Below are 19,728 nucleotides of genomic sequence, written 5' to 3'. Positions count from 1 at the left end.
AGGGGTTTTTTTTCTTTCAATATGGAAGTGAGGGAATAGGAAAAATATGTATGCGTAGAAAACATTGATATAGTAAAGTTTAGATCATAAAGGAAAACTTTTCTTTCAGTTGCATCATCTACAATTGCAACTTTGTTATTACCAAAAGGCAGAATTGCGCATTCATGCTTTAAAATCCCAATTTATTTGGATGAATTCTCAATTGTAGTATTGATCAACAGATTGAATTGACAAAATTAATTCAAGAGGTATCATTGATCATATGGGATAAAGCTCCAATGCACCATCGTTATGGATTTAAGGCAGTTGATCGTACTTTCAGAGATATACTACAGGGTACAGAATTTTGTTCAAGTGATTGTGTATATTTGGTTGAAAACTATTTATATTTAGTGGTGATTTTAGACAAATTTTACCTGTAGTTCCAAAAGATAGACATGAAGCCACAATTGTGGTGTCATTGAAGAAATTGACCATTTGGAACCATTGTCGTGTGTTGCATTTGAGGACCAATATGCGTATTATGGCCCATGATACTTCTATTGAAATGCGTCAACAACTAAGGAATTTTGCTAACTGAATATTGATGATTGGTGATAAAAATTAAAATTACTTTTACCAAATGACACTTATCTATCTATATATATAATATACTTACATAGGTTGCAACCAAAAAAATAAATAAAAAATTAAACTATCAAAATAATAAACATATCAATCCTAAAATAAATGATAAGTTAAGAAATTTTACATTGAAGTTGAAATATGCAGATGTGATTGGCTTGGTTGTTAGCATTACTGAATGTCAAAATATTACAAACCATGAGAGAGAGATTCTACTACTTGATATAAGGTATGGTACCATAACATATTTTTGGTCTTCACCAAAATTGAAAAAACCTCTGCTAATTATATTCTTTTTTCTAATCTCAACTTTTTTTTATTATCAATTTTAAAAATAATTTCATATTAGTAAGACTAACACTATGTCATGTATTTGCAATAACTAATGGCATGCAATTATATCATACTCGAGAGAATAATAATATTTTATTTGTCATTGGATTAACAATTAAATATTATCATAGTAAGATTAATTTTTTATTGATTTTTATAACATCTATATGCATATATATATATATATATATATATATATATATCTTGATATTGATAGTGTATTTTCTCAATTTCTAGGTATATGTCTCGCTACATGTAAATACAACAAGTTGTATACTAATTATTCATTCTGTTATACAAATCATATTCGACGATGGTATGTTACAATTATATAATATTAGTTAATTACATATAATAATATAATTCTCACAATCATATATATATATATTGACATGTTTATCTACGTTTATTATGAGTCCTACATCACAAAAGTTAGTATCTTGGAATCGAAAAAATGAATTCTCAATTATACAATCATTGATAATATCAAATTCTAAAAAAATTAGAATACGTGATTTTGCACCTATACCAAATGTTAGAATTTTTATCCACTCAAGTACTGAAAGTTAACATCTATATATATATATATATATATATTGAGAGAGCTATGAATTTAAGTTTTTCCAAATATTTTGTAGGTTTCATATTTTCGAATACTTGGGTACATTGAACAAATTGGTGTTGACAACCTTTGGATTGATTTATACAAAAACTACTATCAAAATGTTAAATAGCAATATAGTCACATTGTTTGTTGCCACTGAATACATGATGAAATTGATATTATAACAAGGTATTTTGCTTTTAATAAATAATTTCTATGTACAATAATAATATATACTTAACAAGTGTTTTAATTTTTGATTAGGTACAATATTTTCTTTTAACAAGTGTTTTCTTTATTGATTATATACAATATTACCATGGTGGTCAAAGATAATACTAGTTTAATTAATCTCACTGTTCAAGATAAATAAGCAGAGTTTATCTTGCAATGTCAAGTAACATATTTAAAGAAGATGAGATCAAAGGTACAAAACTATAAAACTTATTATAAATCACTTATTCCTACTTTTTCTAACACTATGTTATTTTTCAGTAATTTTATAGGATAACGGAGGTAAGATACACTACAACAAAAACATACTTTAGTGACACTATACTAGTAGCATGTTTTTAGAAAATGACACAAAAATAATATTTGGTGACATGCTTTAGAAAAATGTCACAAAGCCACAAACATAAAAGGCTCTAGTGGCATTTCAATAAACAAGTGTCACTTCACTACAACAATAATGTGATTTAGTAACATCAAATTTATGGCATTTTAAAAAAGAATGACACAAAAAATTGTTTTAATATTTATGAATAGATGCCACTAAATTAGGTAGGTGTGAGTAACTTTTTATGGCATTAAGTGAAAAATGTCATAAACAAGTAATTTTTATGGCATTTTATGAAATGCCACTAAACCAAAATCTTTCCAAACTATCTGATGACATTTTTTGAAAAAACAAAAAAGGCCAATATATTCCCAAATTTTTTTAAAATGCACAATAAAAATAAATAAATAAACTAAACTCAATATAACATGTTTTTTAACTTTATTTACCACATGTACAAAATTAATCAATCGCCTTATATAAATTAACTGAAAAAATAAAATTTCTAACTGCTATTCTATACAATAATAAAATTACTTGAATTTTTAAGTGAAATAAATTTATGATATCCTCAAAAATTGTTGATTTACTTGATGATCTATTAATAAAATGGGTCATTTATTATGAAATTGGAAACTTCAGGGGACATGATTTAGTCTTTGTATCATTTTAGTCGTTATAATTTCAATTGACTTGATTTTAACTCCGAATTTACAGATTTATCACAATTTATTCCCGTTGCTTATAATTGTTAATAAATTTTAATAAAAAAAAATATATGCATATAAATGACATATGTCATTCTTTTTTAGGCTAAATTATAAATTTGCTTAACACGATGAGTTAATCTCAACCAATTCAGTGATCATTTTTTTTCAAAAATATAAACGGTATTATCAATTAGACCAAATTGACACATAATCTAAAATTAAAGGTAAAAATTGACCTAATTTAAAAATGTAAGGTACAAAATTGATATTAATTTTTTTTAACAAAAGAAATAAGGAAATAGGGGAAAGCAAAATACTGAGGTTAGAGACCCAATCCACGAGTTAAGAGTAAAAGAAGCTAGAGTAGAGACCCAATCCACTGAAATTGGTGAAGCAAAATTAATTTTGATGGGATAAAGATGCGGGAGCAAAATAATGAAGCAAAGGCTTTATCATTTTTCATCTTTATCTACCATCTACACCACAAATTTGCAATGTTTTCATCGTCTACAATCTACTGAATTCATTAGGTATTCTTTCTCTCTTTCTCACTCACACCCACAAGCAAACACACACAATACCTCCATATTTGTCTCTTATTTATGATGTTCATGTTTTAGGTATAAAACTTGATACAATTTGAAAATATAATCTTCTAACCCATGAATTTATTAATTTTCATCTTTTAATATCAAGGGTTAATTGTGATTTACTATTATTGTATTTATGTTATAATTTTATATAATGCCTTGCAAGTGTTTGTTTAAATGTCATAATGATTCGTAAATAGCACCACTTGTCTATATATTTAAAATGGATGTATATTGGAATTCATTTGTACCCTCCACCATCATTGTTAAATATTAGAATCTTCATAATATTATGGATCTTTTATTTTAAACTAGTTACAAAGGAACAACATTTGAATTGCTATTAAAATAGTGCTATTGCATTAACAGGAACCTTAAAATTTACAAACCCTAATTTTTTATTTTAAATTTTGTTTAGAGTTTGGTTAAAATTGAGAAATTCAGAAAGAAATCAAATGTTTGAATCTGATTAGAATTTTTTCCTTTATGCGTACAATCTTAATTTCATTTTTCTTTTTTAATTTTTATACATTTGTTGATAAATGTACCCTTTTGCTTAGTTTGGGTTTCAATTGGCCTTTACGTGTTTGATAAATTGCCTAAAAGAGTTGCAGACATATGAGACATATATGTGTGAATGTAGTTTATGTCATTTCCCATGCGCGGTGACTTCTTAATTTTTTTAAATGGAATAAATTAGCTGATGTAGTATATTTTTAGATAAGGGTGAGAAACACAGTTTTGGTGCTTCTTTTAGCGTTAAAAGTTTAAATGTTGGAACTAACTATAGTTCAAGCAGGTACTGAATTTTTTTTCCCTCAAGAACTAGTTAGGTGATGATATGCTTGTGTTGCTTGTACAGCTAAGTTTCATTATGCATTAGGCACTTTGTTTTTACTTTCAAGCTTCCCTCTATATTTAGAATTTTTTTTAAAATAACACTACAAGAATTTACACATTTGGCGACCACTTTTGCCGACCAAAAAAATTTTGGTCGCAAAAAAATGACGTTTGCCGACCAAAATATTAATTAGTCGCGAATAATCATTATTTTTGGCGACCAAAATGAGTTGGTCGCAGAAGGTCATATTTTGGCGACCAAAAATGAGTTGGTCGCAGAAAGTGATATGCTTTTGGCGACCAACTATAAATTTGGTCGCAGAAGGTCACATTTTGGCGACCAAAAAAAATTAGTCGCCAAATTAGTACTTTTAGCGACTATTATTTTAGTCGCTGTTGATTGAGATTTGGCGACTAAAAACGTTTGTCGGCGAAACATCCTTTTTCTGCGACTAATTTAGTCTTTTGGTCGCAAAAAATTTGGGGGTTATTTGAAACGTGGGGCGGGAATTTGAAATTCGCCATTCCCTTCTGTCTTTCTCTCACACAGATCCTCAGACCACACTCGACCTACGACCACATTGATCTCTCGTTCATCCTCATATCCTCAGACCACACTCGCCATAAGGAGACTCTGAAATGTGTCCGTATACGCAAAGTAAGATCATTTTACAGCTGATCCAATAACCATCCATATAAAATATCTCCCGCTCTTACTCTCTCTCTGTCTGAAAATTTTTTGAGTGCAACAGTCCATCTCTTCTCCACTTGCCCTTCATCAATCGGCAATCTGTAACAAATTCACAGTGCCTCTTCTTCTCAACTCTCACGATCTCTGAACTTTGTCACCAACAGTCAACTGTCCCTCTCTCTCAGTTGCATTCTCATGCTTTTGTTGTCATGTTCTTGTTCTCATGATCAATCGATTGATCTTTCACTCTCACCCTCACTCTATCTCAAACAATCAGATGAGGATAGAGATATGGGAATCCACTCTCCCGTCCTGATCTTCTTCACTCACATCCTAGACAAACTTGATGCGTCGAACTCGCTTAAAAGATTAGCATCTCGGTCTTCTTGGACGATCAGAAGGTGATTTTAAACCATTTTTTTACTGAATATGTACAGTTTTTTAAAAGCCCCAACTTAAATTGATTGCGTATGTACAATTTTTTAAAAGCAAAACTTTAATAACAAAGGATTTGTGTTTTTTGTTTTTTGTTTTTTTTTTCTTGCCTTCAAACTGTTTGATAAAATGTCTGTTAGGCTTCTCAAAATTCTAAGCCACAAGCCTAACCCATTATATAGAAACAATGACAGTGGAATTGTTCTCTGTGCTGTCTACATTTGTTCTCTTATGGTGCTTTACAGTGGGACATTATATCTTAACTTTCAACCTAATAAATCAACTTTAACTTTCAACCTAATAAATCAACTTTACAGTGGGACATTCTCTTGTGTTATTAATTGTATGATTAAAAAATTGTCAACTTTATTGAATGAAATTTTCATCGGAATCTAATTCAAATAATAGAAATTGAAATCAAATACTAAAATGTGAGTCCTATAATTTAATAATTTTATTTCTATATTATAATTTGCTCATTTAAATATGCTCTTAATGTATCAAATATGAGTCGCGCTCAAATTACTTGTTGTGTCCAACTCATTTGTGATGTCTCCGGGATAGTAGATTAAAACATGGGTGTGTCCAACTCATTTGTGATGTCTCCGAGATAGCAAATTAAAACATGGGTGTTGAAAGGTAGAGGATTCTGAAGATGAAGACAAAAATATACTACACTTTTCGACTAGTATGGACCCCAAAATGCACCTGATTTTCGACTAGTGATGTCTCCGAAAAGAATTTACACATTATTCAATTCAAAATGTTGTAGGTGGCATTTTTGTTGGGTATTAACATCATTAGAAGTGTTATGTTAATTCCATTGTAAAACTTAAACTATATGTCATGAAAATGTTATTCAATATGTTGTATGTGTTTTCATTTTCAATCTGCAACTGTTTTAACTTGTTACCTATATGCTAAATTTGTGCAATCTGCAGTGCTTGCTAGTGAAAGGATGGAAGGGAACAAGCTGGAGTTTTCCCCGTGGGAAAAAGAACAAAGATGAGGAAGACCATGCATGTGCTGTTAGAGAAGTAAATATTTTTGTTTCTTATGGAATTCTTAGTTGTTCTCATATTTATAGTAATTAACAATTCGTATTGAACACTAAGCAGAACTTTTTTTCCTTTCTCTTGACATTCTTTATTCTTTAGCTTTAGGCCAGAAACAGAAAGAGTTCAACTTAATTAATTAATCGATGTAGAAACTTATTCCATTAATATAAAATTGAACAAAATTTCAGAGAGGGCATAATTTTCTTTTTAATTATTATTTATATATGAAATGTGCTGTTGCTGATGCCGGTTTTGAAATCCTCCATGTTTCCTAAACGCCTGTGGAAGAGATGAAAGGGTAATATGCTTGATTTGCTGATTCATCATTTCTACAGTGCATCAAGCTTACCTAATAGGTTGTCCATGGGATGCATACTATTAATCAAACAAAATAGCTGTCAGTATACCCTTGAAACTAGAGCACCTTTCTTGAACCTTGAATAAATATTCTTCAATTAAGGCTTCTTTTTTGGGCGGGTGCTGAGTGCTGACTGATCAATTTGGATCCCCATGAATGGGTCTCCATCTCTAATAACAAAATGAAACTGATAGTTCCACTCATTGGAAACGACTGTATGCCTGCTTTGGATTGCTCACATTGCTCTTCTTGGATCTACAATCTTGAGCTGAGCTAACAGTCACCTCATTGAAATTCAACTTAACATGCCATGATGATTCTTTCTCACTAGCTATCTGGCTTCTTTTTACTATCCACTGTTACTTTTTTTTCTCTATTACTAAGAAATGAATCTCCAGAACTTTTTCCCCCTCGAAACCCTTGATAAAATCTTCAGAGTCTGGACCTCCTTTTAGATACTTTTAAAATTGTGCTCTTCTACTTACCAAGCAATAGTTAAACCATTCCCTTTTGCCCCTGCAAAGAAAGCCATTCCGAAGGTGTCTTAACTTTTCTACCACTTGAAGTTGGAATGGTGAGTTTGCATTTCATGTAAGTTGGTTACAAAATTACAATAATGTTCCTTATCGAGGCTTGCAATGACCTAGTCAATGCCTTGTAGGCAAGGTTCTGAAAAGCGGTTGCGGTCGCCGTAACGGTGGCGGTGGCGCGGTTGCGGTTGCGGGGTGTAAAGGCCGTAGTGTAACGGTTGCGGTAACCGGAACCGTGAATTTTTTTATTTTTTGCACAATTTGAAAAAAACTTACCGATACACATTTTTTTCCCATGATCATATTTATTAGGTTAAAAATAAATATTGATCAATTTTTACAAATTTTTAAGTATGATCCAATATATTTTATATTTTTAAATCACTATAAACTGAGTTTTTTATATTTTATTTTAATAATTAATGACTTTATATTATACAAAAAATCAATCACTAACTATTATATATAAGATAAACAATAACAAAAGTAAGAGAATAAATAAGAGCCTAAATATATATATATATACATATTTTTACCAAGCCAAATAGATAATGACCATACTTATCATTATTATTTTCAAACAATATATAAATAGACGCACACAAACAAAATGATTGAGTGATAGCAGTTGAATAGAATAGCATAGGTCTTACAGCTTCAACAAATCAATAACATGTTTTTCATCTTCCCTCTTCTCTTTCTCTATCTCTTACTCCTTCATTTTCTCTCTTTATCTTCCCTCTTCTTTCTACCTCTCTTCCCCCATTTTTAGCTTTTTTTTGTGTGTTTTTTTCGAAAGAAACAGTTTGGAACCGTTACGTAACGGTGCGTAACAGGCCGTTACGGCTGTTACGGCACCGTTACGGCCGCTACGGAAGCCGCTACGGCCGACACACCTGTGAATCTCAATCACACTGCAAAAGCGGCCGTAACGGGTGGCGGTAACTGCCAAAACCGTTACGTAACGGCGTTACGTAACGGTTGCGGCCGCTTTTTAAAACCTTGCTTGTAGGCTTCTCTTTGATCAAGTAGTTGGGGGTGGAATTGGATTTGGGGCCTTTTAGTAACCATTGCTTGTGGTTTTGATTTGGAATTCCATCATAAATCTGAGAATTGTATTCTAGATATAATGACGATACATAAATCCCAGTGAATAGATTTAACTCACCGATTCTTCGATTGATAATTGGACTGCTGTGTAGTAATGGAAAAAAGAAAAGAAAAAGAAAGGTGTCATTGCCACTAGAAGGATTGTAACTATAGGCACTGCCACCAACACTCATGCTGCCATGGGTGTTACAATTTTTGCAATTTACTTACCACCACCCTCACTCCCATCAATGTTGCCATCACCACTGCCAACATTCCAACCATGACCAGCATCATGCATTTCTTGACATCCCTAGCATTTCTTCTTATATTGATCACATTTCTTGACATCTACTATTTTTATACATTACTATTATATTTTCCTAACTGCCTCTATCTTTGGATATTTATAGACTAGAACTGAAGGGTTCCGTTCTGTATGGGTCTATCAATCATTAAAGAAGTTACTGAAGCATGAGGATGTTTTAGGATTCTACAAGTAAGTTTAGGATTCTACTTCGAGATTTCATTTTGGATTTATTGATTCTATGTATATTTGGTTTTATGACTGTAAAATATCTGGCTTTGGATTTATTGATTCTATGTATGTGTCATATCGATATGGTAATCCAAACATTTATACTAGTAACAATCGAAGTGGTTATTCTTTTTCTATTGATGCAAGAGATGAAGAGACGGCTGTTTTCACCCTCCATTACCAAGCGAACCAGCCAAAAAACTGGGTTTTGGAAGGGGCAACATTAAACCATTATAGCTTAGGCACAAGCAAATTGGATCCATGTTGGTCTTCAGCCCACCTTCTGATAGCAGCCACAGAACTTTGAGTTGAGAACATGGAAGCAAGATCAAAGAGTTGAAGAAGAAATATGTGACAAGAAATGTGATCAATATAAGAAGAAATGCTCCTAATTTTAAGGTTTTCATTATCTCTCTCTAGCCAATCTCTTCATGTAGACAGTGTATTATAGTGCTTGATATGAAGCATATTTCAAGTTTTAGCTATATATAGATCTGATGGTGGAAAAAATACATTGGAGACTTCAAATATTTTAAGTTAGTGTTTCTACAAGTCAGGATAGCAGCCATAGACTATTGTGTTAAATAATAACTAAATGCCCCATTATTAGTTTATGAGTTGCACTATAGAGTTTTACGTGTACTTGACATCACAATTTCCATAACCATTAAAACACTCGGCAGCAAAACAGAGCTAGCAGCAGCAAGGCAGAATCAACAGCAGCAAGGCAAAGACACACTCCCACACAGCACCTGGGCAGCTATTCATAGCAGCTAAACTAAAGCAAACACAACACAAACCAGAATTTATAGACATTAACAGCAGGCGGACACGGCACCTGGATAGATTTACACAGCAGATCACATGACACTCCAGTAGAATGTGTAGACAGACCACCAGAGTTTAGCCTAACCAGTTCCATATTTGAGGTACCAACACAAAAACAGTAAACAGCTCCATTCTACATAAAGAAATACAACAATATCTAATGCTATCAGGTTGATTTAGACATTCTCCACATATTTGTCATATGTGCTTCTATCTGCTATGGTTTAGTGATGACTTGTTATAAATTAACTCACTATTATGTTGCTGTATTTGTGCAGCATGTCGTTAGAACTAATGGAGAAATACCTTCTGTTGATGAAGCAACTTTAGACCATCAAAGATTATTGGACAGGTATTCAGCTATTGTTTTAGGACTGGACAAAAGCTCCCCTTCCCCTCGTCCAGAGAAGAAAAGATATATGCATCTTTGTCTCTTTTGCCTTCCTTTATTTATTTATTTACTTATTTTTATTATTATTATTATTATATTTTATTTTTTTTTGCAGCTGTGGGATTTTTATTTCATATATATAGTTTTTGATGCTGGAGATGTCTGTTCTTCTTCAGATTGCAGTTATATGAGTTGGTGGAGTTTATGGTTCATGGAGATGGAAATTGTCAGGTTAGTTTCTTACTACACTGCACCTCATGCTCTTGCGTGCCTCAAGTTCCATGTATTTGTGATGTCTTTTGCATGCCATGTGATTAGAGTTCCCTTTGTCTCTTGATGAACAGATACCGCAAAAGTCAATATCTTGAGTCGCACTAATCATTATTTTTTGGTGGGATGATGTGGTTTTGCCTTTAGTTTGCTTTGTTTCCCCCTCTAGCTTTTTTTCTCTTTATATGAGATGGCGTACTTTAGTACTATAATTTTCAATTATTTTTTTGCTTTCCTTTGTCATTTTCTTATCTTCTATCTACGTAACTCATTTTTTGATGTTTTTAATCACACTTAAAAGATGTGATGAAATCATTTTTTAATGACACTTAAAAGATGTGATTAAAAGACCCTTTTTAATCACACTCCCAAAGATCACACTTTAATTTAGAATAGAATTTGTTATCACCATCCCAAAAATAAGAAATGGCTTTAATTTTGTGAATAGCTTGTAAGCTATATAGCCTTGACTGGCTTTAATTAATTTTGTGAATTAATTTGAGCAGGGTTTTTAATAACAATGAACTCAGTGGCAAGATTCCTTCAACGCTAGGACTACTGCAGACTTTGGAGATATTGTGAGTATTTCTATCACATACCCAATTAAAATCATAATAAGATGCTAGCTGTGAATACCCATTAAATTTTTTGAATTGAGTATACAGTGTTGGCAATGGATTTTCCTGGATATGGACTCATTGGTGGCCCTATACAGTGTTTACGATCCATTCTGCACTCCAGGTTTTCATCCAGTCTTCCAAGTGCTCTAATTTGGTTCTTGTCTCCACAAACTTTTCTTCCTAGTTCTCCTGCATTTAATAAATCCAACCCTCAGTCTCCCTTTTCTGCCAGAAGCACAGACACAGACAATGTATTGACATTTGGGAAGACCATTTAAATGTTTGGCCCAAAAGAAACCTGTTTTCTATTCCCTATCCATATATAAAACCCATCATAATTTCTAAATGCCTGTAATTTGGTTACTTTCAATAACCTAAATAGTGTGTGGAAAATTTTATGGTGATGTGCTATGTTTGGAAATCAGGTACTACTATAACTGCCATTTAGTGGGGATGAGCCATATGCTCATTAGCTCATTTGATTCACATTTCAATCAATTTAGATGCTGGTATATGAATGATAACCTTATATACCTGACATGCAAATTGGCTCACACTTTCTTTTGGATTCGGTAGTTATGCCTTCTTTTGGGAGAAAGGAAGAAGAAAATCATAATTGTGGCTCTAGTCTAGTGTGTGGAAAATCATATTTTGGGAGAAAGATCTTTAATTCAGCACATCTACCATTTTTTGAACTGCTTTAAATTTTCCCTTGTTCTACAAGATGGAAACTCTATTTAAACACCATAATTCATGTCAATAGGCATCTTTTGTAAAATCTCAAGAATCTCCTATTGTAGCGGACAATGGATCACAGGCGTCCAATACCAAACAATTTGGAATGCAAGCTCTTGGTGAAGGTTAGTGTCTCCTACTGTTTAAATGTTTTATTTATTATTATTATTATTATTATTATTATTATTATTATTATTATTCTATGCTTTGAGCATATGCATAAATATCGGGTGTTTGTAAGGGTGTTGGTGAGTCACTCCTAATCTTTTCCATGGTCAAAAACATTATTAAATAATTTTCATGTTCACTTCTTAATATATTCCATACATGTAGCAAGAATCAAAAGGAGTTGGATTGCTTCTGGTAGAGCAGGAGTAATAATGTTCTTTTCAATATCATTTTAACATCAACTTACATTGGATTGCTTCTGGTAGAGCAGGAGTAATAATGTTCTTTTCAATATCATTTTAACATCAATGTTCTTTTCATGTAGCAAGAATCAAAGGGAGTTGGATTGCTTTTGCTAGCAGTCTGAATTTGTTGTAAACAGTAGACTAGGAAGGCTAATCAAGATTTGCATTGTGGATAGGAAAGAAGGAATTGACAATGATTGGTGGCAATGAAGATAATGATTGTTAATTTGTTATGATGACATTTGAATTATAAGTCTATTTTCTTTTTGATCACCTTTTAGCCAAGTCGTTATTCATTTGTACATTCTCTTTGCTTCTCTTCCTGGAATACTCTTTATAGGTTGCAGTTATGTCATTGGATAGCATAGAAAGTATTGAATGTTGTCATCCAATTTTGATTTTGTCAATGGCTTCTCTACAATCAAAATGTGCATTTAAATGAATAATGCTCAGCAATTGTTGAGCATGGGAGTGTATTCTAGAGACCAATTTTTAGAGAGAAATTTAGTTAATGATATTTTGGCTCATACTCCAATGAGGCCACATTCTAAATGCTATATATATGTACTAAGATAGGCATGCATATTAAATGGGCTCATGTTCAGACCTTGAAGTCCTCTCTTGATGAGCAAACTCTGGAATTGCAGGTTAAATATCAATTGGAGCTGAGGCCATCTCTCATGTTCAGTTATTTTATGGTATAGTTTGATATGTCAATTGTTTCTTCTATATTACCCTTTTGGTACTAACTTAAGTTCAATATTGAAGGATTCTAGGACTTGGGTCTCTTGTCTCTTGGAACAGCATGTTGATCAACATTGAAGGATTTCAATATTGAAGGTGTGGCTGGTGGGGCTCTAAAGCCAGTGATAGAACAATTCAATACCAGCGTGATAGATAATATTTTGGAAATCTGATTTTATTGGGCTGGCAAAGGGACTACACGTATTCCTAGGAGAGGTGTTTATGGCCCCATAATATCAGCTATTTCGCTTAATCCTAGTAAGTAATTTGTATAGCTTTCTTTCCTTCTTTTTGCTTATATTCTGGTTATATAATCTGTGTGTACATATATAATTCAAAGTAAGCTTTCCCAAAACACGTTAGTTTGAGGCCCAAAGGTACTATTGTTTTTATGGAACTAAGTTGCCAACCTCTTTGTGCCACACCAAAAAATTAAAGGCCATAGTGCATTATAAAGCCAGTACAGATATTCTGTCTCTAATCAGTGTTTGTCATCTGAGAGTCTCTTGAATAGTTGTAGCATTTTATTTTTGGATATTGAAATGCCTAGAACTAATTTGATGCACCATTAGGCTTAATTACTCATATGGATGGTGTTGAAGGGATTGCCAGTTTGTACCCAAAAAAAAAAAAGAAAGAAAGAAAGAAGGGATTGCCAGTTTTGTCCAAACATTGGTGTAAATACACCATGCGATGTTCCAAACCTATGCAAACACAGTCTTGACAACCTATGATTGCGCGTGTCCTTCGTGGATTTAATTTTAATTTTTGATGAGATCTTCTTTATTTTTACTGTTGTTGGAACCAGCAGCACATCCTGGGCTGGTGCACTGAAGACCATCTCATTCATCATGACCTTGCAATATTGTTTAATTGGATTTCATGTGATCATTGATCTAGACCATGAATGGACTAGAAGTCAACTATCATTTGGATCCATATCATTTGGTTGCTTAATATTTTTTATTCATCACCCTCATAGTAAGTACGTGAACCAAATAAAATCAAGTTACAATTCTCAAGCTCTCCTTTTTCCATCTTTGTTTTCAGTTTGTTTTATTATTATTTTTATCGTAAGTCTTAGTTGGTTTTCAATTTTTTATTTTTTATTTTATTTATTTATTTATGAGTCTTATTTGGTTTTTAGATACGTTTAAAGGGTCAAACTCTTAGTTTCCAAACAGGAAGTTAAACTTGAGTTCAAAATTTTTGAAGCAATTTTAAAGCCTAGGTTTATTTATCGAAAACAGATATCTAATCCTAGGTGTGATGCCTACGGAAATCTAGGTGGAATGCCTCGTTTTATGAGCGATTCCTTTCTTCTTCTTTATCTATCTTGCTATTTTAATCCTTTTAATCCACTATAAGAATTTACACAATTGCCGACCACTTTGATTTGTCATACTCTTCTTTATCTATCTTGCTAGTTGGCTGCTGTCTTCATCAGCAGCAGATTGGTGCATTGTGCTCTGTTGCTGTGTAACACTGTGGCAGCAGTGTGGGTTTGCCCCTCTCTATTTCTTCTTTTTTATTCTTTCTTTTCCTTTGGTGGTCTGCATGATCTGTCTGGCTTCATAAAGATCATCCTGATCTGTCTAGATGGGCAGCAGATGGATCTGTCTGGCTTCAGTGTGTGCTCCAGCTCTATCTGGCTTTTTCCTGATCTGTCAATCATCCTGATCTGTCTGGATGGTCATCCTGATCTGTTTGGATGCTTGTTTTTGGAGCAAACTGGTGGTCTATATTGTGAAATTAGAAATTTACACAATTTTTGTTCGTTACTGTGTATTTTAGAGGGGTCAATGCGAGTTCTTAGATTGAGATTCAAAGTGATAAAATGGACTTACAACTAAGTTTGTTCTTGAAGCAGATTCAAACAAAAACCACCATGGCCATGGTTTGCGATGATGATTTCAATTGGTATCCTCGTAATTGCATTGCTTCTTGGGCATATAATCAACGTACCAGTGAATCATATAGCCAAAGTTGAGGATGATTACCATGAGATGATGGAGCTGAAGAAACGAGCAGAGGCAGCTGATGTTGCTAAATCACAGGTATTTGATAGTTGTAGTTCATGTATTGACATTTTGTTAAGCTTCACCTAATATGTCTACATGGTTCTAATTGAATTTCAATCCTCTGTAGTTCCTTGCTACTGTGTCCCATGAGATCAGAACCCCAATGAATGGTGTTCTTGGTAAGTTTTTGTTATTGTCCTTTATCATTTTAAGTCATTTAAATACATTGCTTTGGGGAAAACATTAAAAAAAATTATGCACATAAACAAAGAAAGCGGGGTTGTTGAGTGATGTCTGTATATATGTGCACTGAACCTCGAGCTTGAGATTTACAGAGATATCTAAAGATCAAATCCATCAAGCTGATTCACAATTTCAAGCATAGTGCACTGAACCTCATTGTCTCCACCCACACCATCATCAAAACGTGCACCTCTTATGGCATCTAGTTTATCAAAAAACACGATACAAGCTTTTTTGGAACGTGCCATCTGAAATAGTTCACGAACCAGACGGGCACCCTCCCCAACACATTTCTTAACAAGTTCACTTCCAATAACACGGATGAAACACGCATCAGTTCTATTAGCCACAGCTCTAGCTAAAAGTGTCTTACCGGTACCAGGTGGACCATAGCATAGAACACCCTTAGGAGGGTCGATTCTGAGGTTCACAAACTTTTCAGGATCATTCCTTTGAAGTAACTACATAAGGAGAAACAAATAAACCATAAACAAAGAAAAAGAAAAGAAAAGAAACGAAACGAAAAAACAGAGAAAACCATAAATAAGAGGAAGATTGTTTTCAACATTGTAGTAGTCTTCTATGTCTGTCTGTGCTTGTCAAGCTTGATTGTGTTTGCCATGACCATATATGAACCTTGCACTTTTCTCTGTGTAAACATGAGTCTCATTGTCCAATCTGTTAATACCCATTTCAAATTTGTAATTAGCAGCTTATACTCTGAAATTGATAATTTAATTACCTGCAAATGAGTTAGAAATTTTGATTTGAACTTGCGATTCTCTGAAATTGATAATTTAATTACCCATTTCAAATATTTTCATTAAAAACAAACCTAACATTATTTCTCATTTTCTTTGGTATAGATGGATGATGGATGATCTCGTGCACGAAGCTAAATTGTACAAGACTACTTGGCAGTATAAGCATTTTTTGGAGGATTAAATATTTTTTGATGGATGTGTATGGATAACAAATATTAGTAGTTTTATTTGTTGATAGCTGCGCATGGATAACAAATAGAAATTGTTAATATAGATGGATGTGACTTGTGAATGAAAACTTAGAATAGTTGTATTGTGTCGAATGTTTATGAATTATGTATTGTGTCGAATGTTAATGATTCAGTTGATTTGAATGATACTTTAAAATTATAGATTTATTATGGATTGAATGAATTATTAGGAATTATAGGTGTATTGTTTTCTTACTTTGGCGACCAATTTATTAGTCGCGACAAATAAATAATTTTTTTTTGCAAAAAATGACAATTGCCGACCAAGAGTTTTGGTCGCAAAAAATGCATCTATTGCTGACCAAAACAGCTCTTGGTCGTGGAAACTCACTTTTGCCGACCAAAAGTTTTGGTTGCGAAAAGTAACAAATGGCGACCAAATTTTTTGGTCGTGGAATGTCACAATTGGCGATCAAACTTTTTGGTCGTTGAATGTGATAATTGGCGACCAAACTTTTTAGTCGCGAAATGTGTCAATTGGCGACTAAGATATTTGGTCGGGAAAAAATTACTTTTCGCGACCAAAGTATTTTAGCGACAAAATGAATTAGTCGCAGTAAATAAATATTTAGCGACCAGAAATTTAGTCGGCAAATGCAACTTTTCCCGACCAACGAAAATTTTGGTCGCGAATTACTTTTGCTGACCCTCAATTGGCGACCAAACTAGCGACAAAAAAAATTGGTCGCGGATAACTTTTGCCGACCAAAAATAGACTTTTAGCGACCAATTTTTTTGTTGCCAAAAGTGTTAATTCTTGTAGTGTAACAACATGTCTAGATCCCTTGATTTATTTTTCGTCATTTATAAATTCAGGTTTTGTTTTCCTAATTAAATTATTATATTCTTGCAAGCATCTTCATGGTTATGATGGTTGGGTTTGGAGATTAGAATTTTGAGGGGATCTTTTTATTTGTGAAAGGGAACAAGATGACGAGGACATTACTTTTTTATTTTTGTCCCAAATTTGAGGCAAAGGATAAAATGTTATGGACTTGGGAATTTAATGGTCAATATTGTGTAGCTTCATTTGTAATCGTCATCAAGCTTCATATGGTCTCTCAAAGTGAGTATACAAACTAGTTTGGAAATCCTTCATTCCACCTAAAGCTCAAGTTGTTTGTTACTAGTGATTTGTTGATTACTAAAAATAGCTTATGTCCATTTCATGAAGGTTTGGAGTTTTTTTGTTTAAAATGGCGGGTTTATTGTTAGTATATCCTATTGATTTGAAAAGGTTAATGAGATGGTGATTTTGATTTAAAATGAATGGATTGAAGAAATTAATCTGGGAGTCATTATTCTTTGCAGTTTTAATCAGTCTTTTGATTCAGCACAATAACTCTATTTCTAACAATCAAATTGCAGAAAGGAAGAAAGTTATAGACATTATCGTAGTGAGAACAATGCACCAGGTGTAGGCCTATAAGGAGATAAAGGAGTACTCAATTAACAACTTCATTACTTGCATAGATCAGGTAAGGGAGTATAAATTGTAATTTGGTTTTGAGATCTAGTAATTTAGAGGTATTAAGAAAGTTTTGTAATGGTTTCTTATAATTTTGCTTTTTAAAAGTTTGTTTCCAAGTTGGAACCCCTATATTACTTATTAATAAAATTTTCTTTTGCCCCAAAAACCTTTCTTTACACTTCACTATTATGTATGGTGATTCTATTTTCTATTTCGTTACTTCTTGGGGAATGGAAGTGAATTCTATAGATACTCTCAACCAATTAGCTTTTTGTAGTAGAAGTGATCTTTATTTGTAGATGCTTGGGAACAAGAAATTCACATCAAACAAGGGGACCGTATTTGTAATGCATGGTGATCTTATTTTTTGTTTTAAACCTTCTTGGATAATGAAAATAACTATTTGAAACGAATTTATCTGGTTTTGCAAGAATAAGGGTATTAGAATAATCAAAGAATAATTCATTGACCATCTTGGAACTATTGCCCATAGTGCACTTTTGAAATTATTAAAGGCTTTTAAGGTATTTGTTTCTCTTTACTTAGTCAATTTCCAATTATTATTATTTATTTATTTTTATTTAACATAAACAAGTCAATTGCTCCGGTCTTCCATTACTTGCGAATATTTTAATGAACTTGATAGGTTTGAAGCTCTTGAAAAGGAATTCAACAAACTATGATTACAAGAATAGAAACACCAGTGGATATGTTTACATGTTGGGAGGTATGATGAATCATGGAGCTCTTCAGGGAGCATTGTAGCAAAACTCGAAGCCATTGTGAGGAAATCAGCATTTTTAGCATTTTCCTTTTAAAAAAAAAAAATCAAATGGGATTGGTGTTTTAACCGTCATTGAAGATAAAAGATAGTGCATCTTGATATATTATTTGAAGCAGTTGGAATATTTTCGGTTTGAAATATTTTTGAGTTAGATATTATTTTTATTGTAGTTTGTTAGTGTCATGAATGTTATATTTGTATTATACGGATGAAATTATAAATTTTTAGCTTATATAAGAGAATGATTAATGGAATTTTTGATGCAATTAATTTTTTTTTGTTTATTTTTAAATTTTTAATGGCAGCCATAAACGCCACTAAATGTGGCATATGAGTACCAACAAATAAGATAAGCTGACATTTCTAAATGTCACTAGTGAAAAACCTAGTGGCACGTGGAAATGCCACTAATGTATGTATAAAAGTGTCATAAATAATGTCTAAGATGGCACTCAATTGTCCATAAATAATATCAATTGTGGTGGCATAAGAAGTGCCATTAAAAATGTATATAGTGGCATTTTTTTGATTGTAAGTCATGTTTAATGGTGTTTGGTAGTGTCATGAATAGTGTCTAACTTGACTTTGAAGTGTCAATAAAAGCTTTTAGCCTTCATGGTGTATTGGCACTTGCAAGTGTCATTGAAGTGTCACTAGTATCTATCGTGGCATGGGTATACATGGCTGTAGCTGGTTTTTCATGCTCCTCGGAGGGGCTTAGTTTCGTCGACTACGATAGTCCTACAGTTTAGACTACCGTGGTTCTGAATCTGGTTCCACAATTGCAATATGAAATAGAAAAAATGAATGAGAGTCCAAATCTGACAAATCCTAGAAAATCCATTAATCATCAAAGATGTCAAAAATGGACTGCATTGCTAGATTTCAGAGTCGTCACCTAAATATTTTGAAAAAATTTAGGAAACCCGTGACTCGTGCCAAAGGCCACATGTCCGTCATAACCAAAGTATCTCGGCTCGAGAACTTAGATATGAGAGGGAAAGGTCATGAATTGAGCACTCGACTCACCAAATCAAAGATCGGCTCATGATGTGAATTTTATGGACATTATATGCTCATGTTCTGATTATTAATATACTAACATTACTATGTGAAGTAAACAAGTATACACTGCGTCATTTACTTTAGAATGCTTTGATTTCATGTATTTTTTGAAAGAGTTTTGAATATGTGCAACTTAAAAGAAAAGCTAGCTCATGTGTACAATAATCAA

The 19,728-nt window shown here is 32.8% G+C and overlaps 3 long non-coding RNA genes across 11 annotated transcripts; all 3 read left to right on the top strand.

Annotated features, from left to right (window-relative positions):
* Positions 1-3,123: 3,123 nt before the first annotated feature.
* On the top strand, positions 3,124-18,748 carry LOC114281538 (uncharacterized). Of its 3 annotated transcripts, none has more exons than XR_003635943.2 (4): positions 3,124-3,360; positions 17,162-17,305; positions 17,608-17,717; positions 18,357-18,748. It is a non-coding gene; the product is annotated as an uncharacterized LOC114281538 (long non-coding RNA). The 3 variants fall into 3 exon arrangements; XR_014342265.1 differs by having other exon boundaries at positions 17,131-17,305; XR_003635942.2 differs by lacking the exon at positions 17,162-17,305.
* Positions 6,153-12,922, top strand: LOC114310187 (uncharacterized). 7 transcript variants are annotated; one of them, XR_014343304.1, is made up of 10 exons: positions 6,153-6,423; positions 8,835-8,920; positions 9,107-9,358; positions 9,643-9,888; positions 10,066-10,139; positions 10,355-10,409; positions 10,955-11,026; positions 11,114-11,189; positions 11,832-11,928; positions 12,864-12,922. It is a non-coding gene; the product is annotated as an uncharacterized LOC114310187 (long non-coding RNA). The 7 variants fall into 7 exon arrangements; XR_014343305.1 differs by having other exon boundaries at positions 10,294-10,409; XR_014343307.1 differs by lacking the exon at positions 9,643-9,888.
* Positions 12,990-16,254, top strand: LOC145801668 (uncharacterized). The gene is made up of 4 exons (XR_014343303.1): positions 12,990-13,218; positions 14,831-15,017; positions 15,109-15,160; positions 16,091-16,254. It is a non-coding gene; the product is annotated as an uncharacterized LOC145801668 (long non-coding RNA).
* Positions 18,749-19,728: the final 980 nt, after the last annotated feature.

This window comes from Camellia sinensis, chromosome 10, assembly GCF_055761805.1.
Source record: "Camellia sinensis isolate YWXY chromosome 10, ASM5576180v1, whole genome shotgun sequence".
Taxonomy (NCBI): Eukaryota; Viridiplantae; Streptophyta; class Magnoliopsida; order Ericales; family Theaceae; genus Camellia; species Camellia sinensis.
The sequence above is the reverse complement of the archived record's forward strand: the minus strand, read 5'-3'. Positions and strand labels throughout refer to the sequence as shown.